We start from the raw sequence: 16987 nt of genomic DNA on the forward strand, positions 1-16987 counted from the left end.
AACACTCACCTTGATGCCCTTTTTACAATGGCACTATTCATGCATTCCGCCAATCCTCAGGCACTTCACCATGATCCATACATACAATGAATATCCTTACCCACCAATCAACAACGTAGTCACCCCCTTTTTCTATAAATTCCACTGCCATACCATCCAAACCCACCGCCTTACCGGTTTTCATCTTCCGCAAAGCTTTCACTACCTCTTCTCTGTTTACCAAACCATTCTCCCTGATCCTCTCTCTTCGCACGCCACCCCGACCAAAACACCCCATATCTGCCACTCTATTATCAAACACATTCAACAATCCTTCAAAATATTCGCTCCATCTCCTTCTCACTCCATTACTACTTGTAATTACCTCTCGATATGCCCCGTTCACAGATGTTCCCATTTGTTTTCTTGTCTTACGCACTTTATTTACCTCCTTCCAAATCATCTTTTTATTCTCCTTAAAATTTAATGATACTCTCTCACCCCAACTCTCATTTGCCCTCTTTTTCACCTCTTGTACCTTTCTCTTGATCTCCTGCCGCTTTCTTTTATACATCTTCAAGTCATTTGCACTACTTCCCTGCAAAAATCGTCCAACCACCTCTCTCTTCTCTTTCACTAACAATCTTACTTCTTCATCCCACCACTCACTACCCTTTCTAATCTGCCCACCTCCCACCTTTCTCATGCCACATGCATCTTTTGCGCAAGCCATCACTGCTTCCCTAAATACATCCCATTCTTCCCCCACTCCCCTTACGTCAGTAGCTCTCACCTTCTACCATTCTGCATTCAATGTCTTCAGGTACTTTCTCACATAAGTCTCCTTTCCAAGCTCACTTACTCTCACCACTTTCTGGTCCCCAGTTCTCCCCACCATTCTCTCTTCTAAAAACCTCTACAAAACTTCACCTCCGCCTCCACAAGGTAATGATCAGATATCCCTTCAGCTGCCCCTCTCAGCAAATTAACATCCAAAAATCTCTCTTTTACACGCCTATCAATTAACACGTAGTAATAACGCCCCCTGGCCATCTCTCCTACTCACTTACGTATACTTATGTGTATCTCTCTTTTCATACCAGGCATTCCAATCACCAGTCCTTTTTCAGTATACGAATCCACAAGCTCATCACCATTTCCATTTACAACACTAAACACTCCATGTACACCTATTATACCCTCAGCTGCCACATTACTCATCTTTGCATTCAAATCACCCATTACCATAACCCGTGCATCAAAGCTGCTAACACACTCTCTCAGCTGCTCCCATATTCATATATATATATATATATATATATATATATATATATATATATATATATATATATATATATATATATATTCCGTCATGCTGGTCGCAATTCTTCGAAATTCTGAAAGCGTGTAATTATAATGCTAATAGATTCTCATAGCTTTCTAGCGTACAGATGAAAATGTAAAGTACAAGGAATTATCATTTATCTGAAAAGAGATAAAGCAAGGATATCCGCAGCGTTGAACAAATCCGGTCTTATAGCAATTATTTTCCGGGTCTTGGCCGTAAAATATTTTGCACTGTGTCGATTCAAAAGCATCTCACGTCTATTGCAGTTACTCTTCGTAGAAACCTATTCTATCAGATTTATGTTTATCAAATGCATATAATTCCTAGAGTGAAGTATATCTGTTTTAAGGGATCGTTTTCGGAATTGACACCATTACCGTAAAACAACTAAATCTAAGACCAGATACGAACGGGTACGTAACGTCCTGTGAGATATAGATAACTGATTAGTAATTGTTCTGAAACTTAAAAGATGTGGAGAACATATCTTTATTCGTAGGTTTACCAAATGTGTCAATTTGGGGGGACACGGGGTCACTAAAAAGAAAAGAAACTGAAAATTCATTCCAGAGTCCAGAAGCTTTTCAACGGCTCCAGAATATCAAATGTGTATGAAATTATTTTCAAAAAACAATTTTAAGTTTTCAGTCACAATATTCAATATCTCACGAGGAGAGCTCGTCTATATGATATGCAGAGAACAAGCGACGGCAGCATGATAATACTCCAGGAGTGTTCCCAGAGTTCGCACAGGAACACGGGAATAGTGAGCCACCTTCTGTAGCTTTTATTTATTCGAGACCAAACTTAACATGAACCATCGGCGTCGTTTGTAGAGTGTCTCTAGGGACTCCATCTTGAGGGAGAGAGAGAGAGAGAGAGAGAGAGAGAGAGAGTTCGTCACAGGCGAACAGTTCTTTTACTTTATTCTTATCCAGACATGAAATGCATCTTCAGTATCGAACCCTGAAATTCACTTTAATAGCATTTGCAACTGATGCGTGCGCAGCGCAGATGGCTTGTTTCTGTTGCTTGCAAGGTCTCCAGTACCTTTTGGCAGATCTAAACCAAACATGGTACATACCCTTAAGGCCAACTCCAAGTGTGTCTAGAGGGAAATGTCTTTCTTGGAGATGCCTTCCAAGGAGTCAGGATATCAGTGTAACGTTCCCCTCAACATGGAGGACGGACTCCGGTGACCAATATGCTGCTCTGCGGATATTTAAGCAGTGCTTCTTGAGTCATTCAACTCTCACAAGACCAGCACAGGGCACTTGATATCGGGAGGCCTGACTCAGGAAGACATGCTGCCCTCATGGACAGCACAAAGTAACTGCAACTTGTAAAGTTGCACAGAAATCTTAGATCCCCGGAGGACACACGAGATAGAAGATCTACAAGACTAGATATGACGTAGTTAGTTTACATCTTTCCTCAATTGTTCCATCTGAAGATTGTGATCGTTCCCTCCACCTACTGCCTTTCGTATGGCAGACCCCAACTTTCGGAGCCTTTTCATGTGATTTTCCTATTCTGATTGTACATAAAACAGGCATTAATGTCTATGAATACCTAAGGAGAAAAAAAGGAAAATGGGTGAAATGTTTCCCAACTCGAGAGTTTTCGTCGCCAGCGTCGACCGCCGCATCTCTAATGGCCAAGTGAGATAACATATTTATACAACAATGTACGAGCATTATATATTTCTCAAGCCTGGTAGTAGTGAAACAAAGAATCTTCTTACTGTCTCGTGAATCACTGAACACTGTTTTATCTGAATTACAAACACGACGGGAAAATGGGGTAATTAGCCTTCAGGGGAGTAGCACGCTGGGCAACATCAGAGGAGCAGCAGGAAATATGTGGCACCATCAGAACTAACGTTTTAATTCCAAGAAGCTTTGTAAGAGTCACAAGGAGGCGATGCTGGAAGTGTTGGCTGGAATTTTTCTGTAAGTGTTGTCATCTAAGTGAATACTATTCAGTAAAGTAGGAGACTGTAGTATCAACGTAATCTAAAGATGAAAAAAGTACTTAATAATGATTGCAGTGGACCCGTTATAATAATAATATGTATATTAGACAATGTTATGATGTGTGGGTAAGGGATATTGTGGAAGTGGTTTCAGTACTGTTATAGCGGGTAAAGATCATCTTTCTTTTTTTTCATAGTTGCTTACATGGTACAGACATGGCTACCCCGTCTGCACGGTGAGATATCGGGCGTAAAAATCAAATGAGTAACGAGATGTTTGTAGTCTCTCTTGAACTAAATATGTTATGGGAAGAATTCTAAGGTAAAAAAAAGAAAAACTATTCCACAGCTTCGCTGTTCAAGAAAAGAATAGGGTATTATCTGGTATGGCTGGTGTATACATGGAGGCCGTGGGGAGGAAGCAGCTCGTTGTGTTCCACGGTTACAGATCTTAGGGTCTGCAACACACGCAGATACCTCACGGAAGCACTAGCCGAAACTGACAGCTGCAGAGCCGAGAGATGGAAACAAAATCACGGCGGATGGAAAGGGATGGAGGAAGAGAAGTGACAGAGGGAAAGTTGATTAGACAGGGATTACATTTTCCACTAAGGCCAAGAGGGAGATGGAGGAAGGTCCAAGAATTCGAGAGGGAAGACAGATACGACTGTTCGGTTATATTTCATCGAATATAAGATACAGTTTGATGCATTTCAAAACAGATGCAGCCTCTTGGGCAAAGAACTTCACAGAAACTTAAAGAAATAAATCGTAAAGAACTTAATGGATACTTAATGTAAAAAAAATAGCAAAGAATTTCATAGAAACTTAATGTAACAAATCGCAAAGAACTTCATAGAAACGTTATGAAAACAATCGCAAAGAACTTCACAGAAACGATGTAACAAACCGCGAAGAACTACATAGAAACTTAATGAAACGAATCGCAAAGAACTTCACAGAAAATCTTGTAACAAATCGCAAAGAACTTCGTAAAAACTCTATGTAAGAAATCGCAAAGAACTTAATGGAAACTTAATGAAAAACATCGCAAAGAACTTAATGAAAACTTAATGTAGCAAATCCGGTGGCAAGATCGACACAACGTAATTTCTGCAGGAAAAAATGGGCGGAAGTTCGTTGTACCACAAACATCAACGAGACTATGAAAAAAATACTTCACTTGAGGTTCAGTCCTCTGGCTACACTACAGTGATGGTCTCGTGTGGGTGAGGCTAAGCCATAAAGTCCCCAGTCAGGTATTGGGAAAATGATGTTACCTAGTGACTGTTCCAGTATTATAGGGCTGTGGAATACCAAAAGGAAATTGTTTTCCGCGTTCCTTCTGGAAAATGTGCAGCTGTAGTCATGTGTTCCCTTTGAAAATGGTTTGGAAAACGAAGATAAAATTCACAGAATGCCGACAAAGGGACGCAAACAGAAATACATTCAATTCCATCGACAGGGAATGCTTTATAAGGTAGCCTTTGTTGGGCAGAATGTCTGCCAGGGAATCCAAGACCAGAAAAAGAATTATTTTTCCGCTCTCATACATTTAATTTATTACAAAAGTTTCGATCGTTAAGAAATCCTTTTATGCATTTCTTTTTTCTCTCTAGATATCATCTTGGTCATGGGACACTGATGAATTTTTATCACACACACACACACACACACACGGGGCAACGTGACCATGAATGTTTCCCTGGAACACAAAAATAGTAATTATATATATATATATATATATATATTCTTGATACATGTTTGCCTTTTCCTGCGTCAGTAAGGTAGCGCCAGAAGCAGACGAAATACTAGCCTCATTCACTCACATCCGTACCCTGTCATGTATGATACAATGAAACTGGAGCTCCCTATCTATCTACGTACATCCAGGCCCTATAGACCTCTCCGTGGTTTCCCCACACCGCTTGACTTACTCTAGTTCACCCTATTGACATCTCATCGTCCTCTGTATCTCACATCGCTCCAGTGCTATATACCTTGCATGCCTCACACCCTCCTGCATGTTCAAGCTCCAGACCTTCAAGGCTTCATGTATCACATCATTCTACCTCGTCCTTGGTTTCCCCCTTTTTCTTGTTACCTCCACTTCTAACACGTATATCCTCTAAGTCATCCTCTCCCCACACGTCTTTTCCACATGTCTCTAGTGTACAGGTCTATCAACTAGTGCATAGGCCAGTAATGCCTCCATTCCATAGTTGAGCCCCTGAAGGCCCTTTACCATCAGTTTCTTGGTACGGAGAAAGCTCCAGATAAATGAAGGTTTGCCAGTGTGACACCGATATTCAAGAAACGTATTAAATCACTGCCCAGAAATTTTCGTCCATTGAACTTAACGATTGTAGTTGGAAAACCCATGAAAACCATGATTCGAGATAGGACTGTTAACCGTTTAGAAGACCACCTCTTAATAAGCTATCATAAAGATGGATTTCGAAGATATCGCTCATGTCCGACAAATCTGCTTCATTCTTTTATGATATAATCAACATGTATTACTATAGTAAGGCAGCTGTCTATCTAGATTATCAAAAAGCATTCGATAAGATTTCACATCAAAGGCTACTAAGAAAAGATTAAGTCACATGACACTGATGGCGTTGCACTTCAGTGGATAGGAAACTGGTTGACTGGCGGTAAAACAGAGTTGTGATTGACGCTCAGGCCTCAGAAACTGGTTGACTGGCGGTAAAACAGAGTTGTGATTGACGCTCAGGCCTCAGAAACTGGTTGACTGGCGGTAAAACAGAGCTGTGATTGACGCTCAGGCCTCAGAATGGTCAGACGTAATAAGTGGAGTGCCAAAATGATCAGTCTTGGGATACTGTATGATATCAAGATTCGCTGATGATACAAAGCTGGGAAATAAATCTACAAATGAATTTGAAAGTCCACAGCTTGAAAATGAAATAGACAAACTAGATAATCACACACAGAAAGAACCTGGAGCTGTTCACTGAGTTTCTACACAAACCAGTTAATAAATAATATATAGGAACATAACCTGCAACTTTCCTGCGTCATCAATTACTTCAAGGACAAGAAAACTAATGGTTACATTTTAAGAAATAACCTCACACCGAGCAGTAACCCAATACAGTTTACCATATGCAGTTTACAAGTACTCCTGCCTGCCCGGATGAAGGTTGTAAACTTCAAGACAACGTGAGCCACACCAGCATGACTTCCTCATCAATCAGTCGACGCTTAACACTTCATTTTCAAAACGGAGGCACTAAACTACATATGCATCAGCTTCTTAACATGAATCTCACTCGTCAGCACCTTACTGAAAATACGATAATACTAAAACATTGCTACGACAATACAAGACTACAGGTAACAGAAGCCATTCACATAAGAGAATATAATCCCTTTATAAATCATCAAAGTGCAGGGAAAGTCAGGACTGTAATTTTTCTCCTCCAAATGACCCCGCTTTCTACCTCCACCCGAACTTTCCCAGGTGGTGAGACTTCAAGGAAACCCCGAAACCGTTGACCTAACAAGTTTGACCCTTGACGACCACAGTACCACGCATGGCCTCCAAAGAAACACGGTTCACTTAAAACGAAGATTAGGTAATGGCTGAACTAATAGAGAAGGAACGGAAGAAACAGATTAGCTTACAGTACTTGAGGAAGTGAATAAAAAAATGTTTCGTAAACGAGGCAGGTCATGAATTTTGGAAAGTCAGAGGAAGGTAAAAATCTCTAAATCTTAGAGGTGTAGGGAAGGAAGCAGATATAGAAAGTATTCATTATCATGTTGACAAAGGCCTAATAGTAATAATGAAATGGAATAACTTTGAGTATTGTGTGGTTTGGCGAATGGCGGGGGAGCACCCTGCAACGTAAACCAGATTGATATCTATAAAAGAAGAAAAGCGAGGCAGCTATATGGCTTGGGACGAACATATTAAGGTGTGAGATCGGAAAAGGAGAGTTGATAGGTCGGAGTCCTTTATGATCAACTTTGTCAATGAAATGTGTAGTTGGATTCTCTCCGAATCAAGGACGAATTAGTCCTTTGTTCAGTGTGGACAACTGTGCAGAAGAAAGGTTAACCATCTAACCTACACTCCGAGTTTCTAATGGACGTAGCACTTTGTGTAATATAGAGAACTTCCAGGGATAGCTGAGGTGGTACGGTAAAGCCAAGCCTAGTTACTGGGGTAGACTTCTAGGGCCATTAATGGACATGGAAAAGATGCGAAGAGGTTCATAGAGAGAAATCATAATCAACTGGCTTCAAGAGGCATTATATATATATATATATATATATATATATATATATATATATATATATATATATATATATATATATATATATATATTGGTTAGGTTAGGTATGCACCATGGCCAGTCTTGACCAAACCTGAGATTGTGGAGGTTGTTGTGTCGGGACGAGACTTTGATCGAACGAGAGATTATGAAGAGAATTTAAGAGAAGTGGAAAACGCAGTGTTGGACCATAACAAAAAACGGAAAGCACTGGACACCAAAAAGAACCCTTAGGAACATCGTTGTCCATGGCAAAGAAGTATAGGTTGATCCATTAATGTTTAGGGAGATAGATCGGTCAGAGAAAAAGCTAGATATAAAAGAACATAGAAAGAATAGCCAAAAAAGAGAGGAGCTTGGAGATGAATTCCTGATGCCACAAGAGCTACGATTAAGAATTAGAATTGAAGGCATTACAACTGAAGACAGTAAGGCGATAGCTGGAAGGGATATCAACGATCTAATATCTTTGCTGTAGTTAGGGGTGTCAGTACATGTTGTCCCAGAAATAAAAATTTGGGCTTTACGAAATCGAAAGAGACGAGTTAACGCGGACATAAGTTCAGAACCATATTCCTTGAAAACTCTAGTCGGGGAAACCATCTGGTTCACAGGCCCTTTTTCTTTTATTCAAAGAAAAGAGCATAAACGAAGAGGTTTAGAATGAGCTAGATGTGAGTCACGGGTTGAGGGAATTCTGATAATAGAAGATTAAATCATAGGAGAAAAGAGAGCTACTTTGTTGATAGGAAAGTCAGCAGTAAGATAATCACAACACAAAGTAGGAAAAGCAAGAGAAAGATAGAGACAGAAATTCTTGCCCAAAAAAATAAATGTTTGGCAAAAGGACGTAAAGGCCTCAGAGTGGAAGAAGGGGACAACTTGTGATACACCGTTCGGGTGAAGGAAGACTTTGCCTCGAGGATATTCTACCGTATATCCAATGGTATCTGGTGGAGTGAAGACAGAGTTTAAGAAAGAAGAGGGACAGTACTTTGAGGTGTGATATGACAGACCCATTGCCCAAGGGTTCTCAAAATATGAGTTATTGAATCACAGAAATAATCTTCTTAATCCAGTCAGTCAGTCGGAGCAGGAGATGCGATGAGCAAAGAGATATTTACAGGAGTGTGGTCATACGACCTAGTGAAGGGCAAAATTTTTCAAAGGCATGAGCAGGAAGGACTAGAGGAGCAAAGCAGACCTGAAGTGTTGAGGGAATGATCGTGACGGTCTGGGATATTGAGAGAGTGGCTTTCATTACGTCAGAGGTCATTAAGAATGAAAAACATGAAGGCTTCATACCAACCCTCCCCAACCCCTCCACCTGTGAGGGAGGATTTCAATTACTCTCTATGGCACAGTACGTAGAGTAATAAGTACGGTAACTCCGCTTGAGAGTGGAAATATGACACAGCTTAGTGGTAAGACTGTAGATAGTGGACTTAAGTTATTATATGCATAGAGTTAGAGGAAGCAGTATCTGAAACACAGAAAAAGATAACATTAATTAGGTCACAAATCTGAAGTTCTATCCTCAGCAAGTAAAGCTATGGAAAGAAAATACCCCATAAGTACTAAACAACCCATCTCAACTCAGTCTTTACTCCCACTCACCAGAGTTGCGTATTAACTATAACCCCTTGACCAAGAGAAGTTTCGCTGAATCTCCTCCTCTTCAATACACAAAGAATTGTACCATGAATATTGGTCAAGGTCTGTACAAACTGGATAGCTATGTCGTAGGCAAAATTTGTAAACGGTTCCCGTCTTGTCCACATGAAAACATTTTATGACAGGCAAGATGCCAGACCCGAACACCACCAACAGGAAACACTTGTGTAACAATGTAGTCTTAGCTCCGCCTCTATTTTGTATATGAATTGATTGTTCTAAACACTTCTGTCTCATTCTTGTATCTCCCCTGACAATGTAATCATTACACGAAAGCGCACGTGGGAAGTTAGTGTTTTATTTTCCTAATGGTTATTAGCAAATACTGGATCATGCACACCAAAGCGACCTACTGCAATATATATATATATATATATATATATATATATATATATATATATATATATATATATATATATATATATGGTGATATCCTTTCCTGTCCTACTAATGTCTGGTTATCATCTCTTAAAGATTTTGGGGAGTCATGTGTAGTTGCCCTTGCCATATCTAAAGATTTTGACAGGGTTTGGCATCGGGGTCCCATCTCTAAGCTCCCCTCTTTTGGCTCTCCTCCCTCACTTTGCTTCTTTATATCTAGCTTCCTCTCTGACCGATCTATCTCTGTGGTTGTTGATGGATCAGCCTCCTCTCTTTTCTCCATCAACAGCGGTGTCCCTCAAGGTTTGGTCTTGTTCCGTACACTTTCTCACCTTTTATTCAACGATTTCTTCTCCACAAATAATCTAATGCTCCCTCTTCTCTCACTCGATCTGCATGTCGTCTTGATATAGCCTCTTCAATAAACTCAGATTTGGATAGGACATCTCAGAGGGGTACACAAAATCTTGTTAAGTCTATTGCCTCTAAGACCCAGTTTCTACCTAGCTCTCTCTCGAAAACTTCTCATAACTCTCATCTCTTCTCTAACGGTATATAATTCCACCTCGTGACGCAATAACATACTTGGTATTACTTTAACATTCACTCTTTCTTGGACACCCCACATTACAGGAATAGCTAGGTCTGCCTCTAAGAAACTGGGAGATTTGTTATGTGTCGAAATTTCTCCTCTTCTGAACAGCTGCTCCGTTTATACAGAGGATTGATTCGTCCTTATATGGAGTACTGTTCTCACATTTGGGGTGGTTCTAGCTCTGCATCCTTACTTGACAGAGTTGAGTCGAAAGCGGTCCACCTTATAAACTGCCTTAGGCCAACTTCCAAACTTGACCTTGCCATGTGCCGCAATGTTGGTTCACTTTCCCTCTTCTATAGGTATTACTTTACTTTTGCTCCGGAGAGCTGGCTGCTTGTATGCCCACACCGCTACCTAGACCACGCAATACTCGGCAATCCGTTGCGTCTCATGATGATTGTGTGGCCATCAGCAACTCAAGGGTGGGCCGTTTAGGCAAGTTCTTCTTTCCGTACATGTCGAAGCTTTGGAACTCTCTACCCTCTCGTCTCTTTCCCAATAACTGTGACCTAGTACATTTCAAAAGACAGGTTTTTCACTTTCTCAGAAATTCGTAAATACTTTCCCTTGTCTATTCTTTTTTTTTTTTTCGTTTCACGCTTCTCTCCACATTTCAATTAAGGCCCAGCCTTGATGTGGACATTTGTAACTGGAGCCTTCGACGTTAAGAAAAGAATTCAAGAGCTATCATGGCTTTTGGATTTGAAGCTATGACTGTTTCGCCGGCGTAGATCACTCGGAAAACATCACGCACACACCAGCTGTTGACTGTCCTCAGCATATCTCTTCACACTCCTGTCATTAGAAAAGCCCAACCTCCAGTAGTTCTCCCGGCACTGGTCGACAAACCAAGCCACGAGTATCACCACAAGGTGAGGGTTCCTTCTTGGTACGCCAGAATCACTGCACGGTGGGTCAAGCCTCATCTCTTTCTCTCTTCTTTTCTCTACTTGTTCCTTTACCTTGTCACCATCCAGTCCTCTTTTTTTCCAGTTCATATCATCATGTCAATGCTCATGTCGTCCTCACTCTGTTAGTAGGTCGGGAAAGGCCAGGCAGTCGTCAGGGATGGTATGTAACATCTATGTATCTATACATAAGATTGCCTGATCCCGAACATTTCTCATAATGGAGCTTATGAAGCTTATCGGTCCACTTGTCTCGGTCTCTCTTGTGTGCCGCGTGTGTTAGCGTATCGCTGCGACCGTGATGTTGTGTCTTCGTGTTGTACCCCACTACAACATCGGTGATCCTGTGTCTCCGTGTTGTACCCCTCTCCATCATGTAAACTTGTAATGGTAATATTAAACATTGTATTGTGCTCGACATTTCATTCACCGTGGGAGCACCACACATTGTTCCCTGATCTGTACCCCGCTCAGGCTTAGTTGTTTATGTTGTTGACACTTTATCCCTAGCCAGGATCCATAGACACACACACACACACACACACACAAGACGGTCCTACATCATGTAAGTGGTTAGCAATGCTGACCATGAATCAACGCGTACCCACACGTAAATGATATTAATTCTATTTTGTCTTACTTTGTAAGATAAGTAATGTAAAACTAACAGTACGGGGATACACATGCAAGTCCTGAATTATGACATTGTCTTATGCTCATTATTTGGTAATCTTCCATCAAAATTTCTTTTCTGTGACGTATGAAGGATTCAGACGATAACATTCTCCCCTCCACTTGATTTGGTATGAGGTGTGTCGTGAACAGTGATGTGGTGTAGTGGAGGGTGATGTGATGTAGTGAACGGATGTATTTTTCCTATTCATTTCTTTCGTCTATTTGTTTAATGTATTACACTTTAAAGATCTGATATAAGGTCCATCTTGTTCCACCAACAGACTTTATTTCTGGGAGTTTCCGAAGCCTAAACTCTCCACGGCGAGGTCTTCACGTGGGAATCTCTTTGCATATCAATACGTGCTTTTTAAAAGCCAGAAATTGAACTGTTGTGATACTGAAGAAAATTGCTTATCAAGAAAAATACGCTTGTGGTTAATGATATTTTTGGATGGTAAAAAATGGTGTATATGAAAATGTTTTATTTCTAATTACACACTTGTTCGAATGAATTGTTAAAATGTAATCTTTACTGCGAATCAAAATAAGTTGAAAATGAGGACTTCTATCTGAGGTAAATAAATGAAATGAAAAAGGCACGACTGAAAAGAGATAAACATTAAATAAGTGATTTTGTCTTTCGATATCTCGCCTCTCTCTCTCTCTCTCTCTCTCTCTCTCTCTCTCTCTCTCTCTCTCTCTCTCTCTGGTTACCTCACCACCTCCATTATTGGACAGACTTCTGCTGTATTGGTAGGAGACCGGAACACGTCAAAGTTAGCCGTCGTTTCACGACTCGTTCGTTCGCCAGGTATTGCGATGGTATGAAGACAGACAAGAGGTCATATCTATCCAGATCAATACGCAGTCATTACAATTCGTTACCCAAACTGACTTATCTTGATTCTTAAATGCGAATGGAAATCATCACGACTCTCGCAGATTCGAACGTGGCTCGGTCACATTATTTCTATGATATTTTTCGAACGGTTCTGTTGATGATTGACTGCAAGAGGTTGATGATGCCATACTGCTTGGCTGTGTGACAAGCTTTATCACTTTCTTACCTCCGTCTCATCCCATAATTCTTCTTAATACTCAGCTGTTCATCTGTGTCTTATGGTCAAATGCAAAGATGCTCTCAGATGTAATCATATATTCTATTCTTATTTTCCAACTATTTCTCTCTGTTATTCCTCTTCCCTAACCTCTAAGAAATGTATTTCATAACCCAGACCGCCAGTTACCTCCCTTGCGTGTTGTGTTTTTTTTTTTGTGTTGAATACTTGTTAGTTTTGATCATATGTTACTCGTATCTCTCTGTGGTGTCGGGACGCCACCTACCAACACGTCCTCACAGGATATATAACTTCGCCCGTCAAAATGGCCACACAAATCATACAAAACGTTGATCAATTTGCGATCAAGAGACCGTTGCTCATGCCATAGGTTGATCAGATCCCAGCCCACGACGCTAACCCTCGAAAGTAAGGCATTGTCACATCATTTTCTTCAGTTAGTAGGATAACATTGGAGGAAGTGTATCACAATCAATTGAAATTACGAAGAATGAGAATAAAAGCAAAAAAAAATCAGAAGAAAGATTTATAAAGTTAGCACTAATGGGAAGAAGACAATGAAGAATAAGATGGACATGAATAAGATTTAGGGAAGGAGAGAGAGAGAGAATGATACAGAGTACAAGAAAAAAATGGGGCTACGAAGTAACCTCGTTCCAGGTGAGGTGAAGGATATCACAAATTTCAGGGGGGCAATCGTGCCTTGCACCAGAACGTTTGGCTCAGCTGGGATTAATCTAGCCAGTTTATAATGCTGTTATAACACAGCTGGCTGACTACAACCTGATGTCCGTACTGGTGAGGAGGTAAATTGCCCAAATATCTGTTTGTCTGGCTCTACGTCTCTCTCTCTCTCTCTCTCTCTCTCTCTCTCTCTCTCTCTCTCTCTCTCTCTCTCTCTCTCTCTCTCTCAATTGGTAACAGTTTCGTGAGGAGAAGCTCTGTTGAGGATGGATGGGAAAGCCCTCATTTGGGAGACACTACAGCTCGAGGCTGAGGATTCATTAGCAGGGGAGGTGTTCAGTAAAGATAGCCGGGTACTTCCTACCATCGCGTCCAGTTGAACTATGACCAACATTTTCCAACCCACAAGCTCCTAGATAACACTGTGTATGGTTGAAATATGATATTCCACGAACACGAACATAAGATAATCAAGTATGTAGAATAAAGGATTAAGAATCTTTTTGTGTGTGTGTTTCTTATAGAAAGATAAGTTTTTGAATATATATATATATATATATATATATATATATATATATATATATATATATATATATGGTAGAGGATGTGTGGATCAGGTGTTTGCTTTGAAGAATGTATGTGAGAAATACTTAGAAAAGCAAATGGATTTGTATGTAGCATTTATGGATCTGGAGAAGGCATATGATAGAGTTGATAGAGATGCTCTGTGGAAGGTATTAAGAATATATGGTGTGGGAGGCAAGTTGTTAGAAGCAGTGAAAAGTTTTTATCGAGGATGTAAGGCATGTGTACGTGTAGGAAGAGAGGAAAGTGATTGGTTCTCAGTGAATGTAGGTTTGCGGCAGGGGTGTGTGATGTCTCCATGGTTGTTTAATTTGTTTATGGATGGGGTTGTAAAGGAGGTGAATGCAAGAGTCCTGGAAAGAGGGGCAAGTATGAAGTCTGTTGGGGATGAGAGAGCTTGGGAAGTGAGTCAATTGTTGTTCGCTGATGATACAGCGCTGGTGGCTGATTCATGTGAGAAACTGCAGAAGCTGGTGACTGAGTTTGGTAAAGTGTGTGGAAGAAGAAAGTTGAGAGTAAATGTGAATAAGAGCAAGGTTATTAGGTACAGTAGGGGTGAGGGTCAAGTCAATTGGGAGGTGAGTTTGAATGGAGAAAAACTGGAGGAAGTGAAGTGTTTTAGATATCTGGGAGTGGATCTGTCAGCGGATGGAACCATGGAAGCGGAAGTGGATCATAGGGTGGGGGAGGGGGCGAAAATTTTGGGAGCCTTGAAAAATGTGTGGAAGTCGAGAACATTATCTCGGAAAGCAAAAATGGGTATGTTTGAGGGAATAGTGGTTCCAACAATGCTGTATGGTTGCGAGGCGTGGGCTATGGATAGAGATGTGCGCAGGAGGATGGATGTGCTGGAAATGAGATGTTTGAGGACAATGTGTGGTGTGAGGTGGTTTGATCGAGTAAGTAACGTAAGGGTAAGAGAGATGTGTGGAAATAAAAAGAGCGTGGTCGAGAGAGCAGAAGAGGGTGTTTTGAAATGGTTTGGGCACATGGAGAGAATGAGTGAGGAGAGATTGACCAAGAGGATATATGTGTCGGAGGTGGAGGGAACGAGGAGAAGAGGGAGACCAAATTGGAGGTGGAAAGATGGAGTGAAAAAGATTTTGTGTGATCGGGGCCTGAACATGCAGGAGGGTGAAAGGAGGGCAAGAAATAGAGTGAATTGGAGTCATGTGGTATACAGGGGTTGACGTGCTGTCAGTGGATTGAAGCAAGGCATGTGAAGCGTCTGGGGTAAACCATGGAAAGCTGTGTAGGTATGTATATTTGCGTGTCTGGACGTGTGTATGTACATGTGTATGGGGGGGGGGGGTTGGGCCATTTCTTTCGTCTGTTTCCTTGCGCTACCTCGCAAACGCGGGAGACAGCGACAAAGTAAAAAAAAAAAAAAAAAAAAAAAAAAAAATATATATATATATATATATATATATATAAGTGTGTGTGTGTACGTTTTCTGTCCACGTCAACATGACGACCTACCTTTAGGGGGAAACTGTTAAGAACTGGAGAGTAAATTGGGATTTATATCAACATACGAGTTGAGTTACGACCTCGAGGCGGAGAGCGAAGAGAAGAGAGAGAGAGAGAGAGAGAGAGAGAGAGAGAGAGAGAGAGAGAGAGAGAGAGAGAGAAGATGAAGGGTCACCTCACAGCCCCTGGCAACTCTTGATTACATATCTGTCTTGGTAGCTGTCTGGCCTGTTTACTTATCTACCTATGTAATTACTCATCTGCCAATATTCTTATATATATATATATATATATATATATATATATATATATATATATATATATATATATATATATATATATTCTTTCTATTCCACTTCAAACTGGAGGAAAAAGAAAGAGATGAAGGAAAAAAAAAAGCAACATTAGAAGAAAATGTTGCAAAGCAAAGAAGAATTATGGAAGGACACAAGAAAAGGAGCAATAGGGCCAGTAGCTTACAGAGAACGGATTTAGAAATCTGACACTTTAAACGTATTCGATGTCTCCGTGTTTCGTCCAACCTGACATTAATATCTTTGGTCACTACCAGACGTTCCTGCTACGTACACACACGATGATACTTGGCTCCAATTTCTCCAGGTGTGAAGACACCTGCCAGCCGACAACGCATGTATAACGTTGCATAACAACCCTTTAGCCAGATAACTCATCCATTCTACAATACATAACGACTCCGTGTAAAACATAGTTAACGCTTATTTCTCTGACCCGAGTGGAAGCAACGATTTTGGCCGTGACGTCACGACATAGCCGGTGTGGGATTGGTCAAATAGTGGTGGAGGGGGGTTGTCGGTTGAGGGTGGGAAGGGGGGAGGAGGTGGAGGCAGGGGGACGGGCTGCGAGACGGGAGCTGGGAGGAGGAGGAGAGAGTAGTGAGCAGAAGATCGAGTGGGGGGAGTCTTGGCAGGGGTGAAATGGAGACTCGGTGGGGTGGAAGTGAGTGTAGGGAGGGTAAACTGAGAGGTGGGAGAGAGGGGAGGCAAATACTTGATGGGGGGTGTGAAGCTAGAGAGAGAGAGAGAGAGAGAGAGAGAGAGAGAGAGAGAGAGAGAGGAGAAGGAACTAATGTTTGAGATGAGGGAATGACAGTAAGGAGAATTGTGAGATGAGAGTTGGGAGGGCGGGGAGAGGAGAGGAGAGGGAAGTATAAGTTTGTGGAGGGGAATCAATAAGGGTAGGGGTGAGCAGTGAGGCTTGGGGGAGAAGAGAGATGAAGAACGGGAGTCGTGAAGTACAGGATGGGACAGTAGAGGAGCAACTTTGGTAAAGGCTAGGAGGAGCC

The 16987-nt window shown here is 41.2% G+C and overlaps 1 long non-coding RNA gene across 2 annotated transcripts in view; it reads right to left on the bottom strand.

The window, feature by feature from the left end:
* LOC139766317 (uncharacterized) overlaps positions 1 to 16987 on the bottom strand; it is a 157249-nt gene that overhangs the window by 104087 nt on the left and 36175 nt on the right. The window contains exon 5 of one of the 2 annotated variants that reach the window (XR_011716845.1): positions 6381 to 6615. The exons of the other annotated variant lie outside the window; for it this stretch is intronic. This is a non-coding gene — a long non-coding RNA (uncharacterized lncRNA). Of the gene's footprint in view, positions 1 to 6380; positions 6616 to 16987 lie in introns of those variants that run through there. 2 annotated transcript variants of the gene reach the window in all.

This window comes from Panulirus ornatus, chromosome 4, assembly GCF_036320965.1.
Source record: "Panulirus ornatus isolate Po-2019 chromosome 4, ASM3632096v1, whole genome shotgun sequence".
NCBI lineage: Eukaryota > Metazoa > Arthropoda > Malacostraca > Decapoda > Palinuridae > Panulirus > Panulirus ornatus.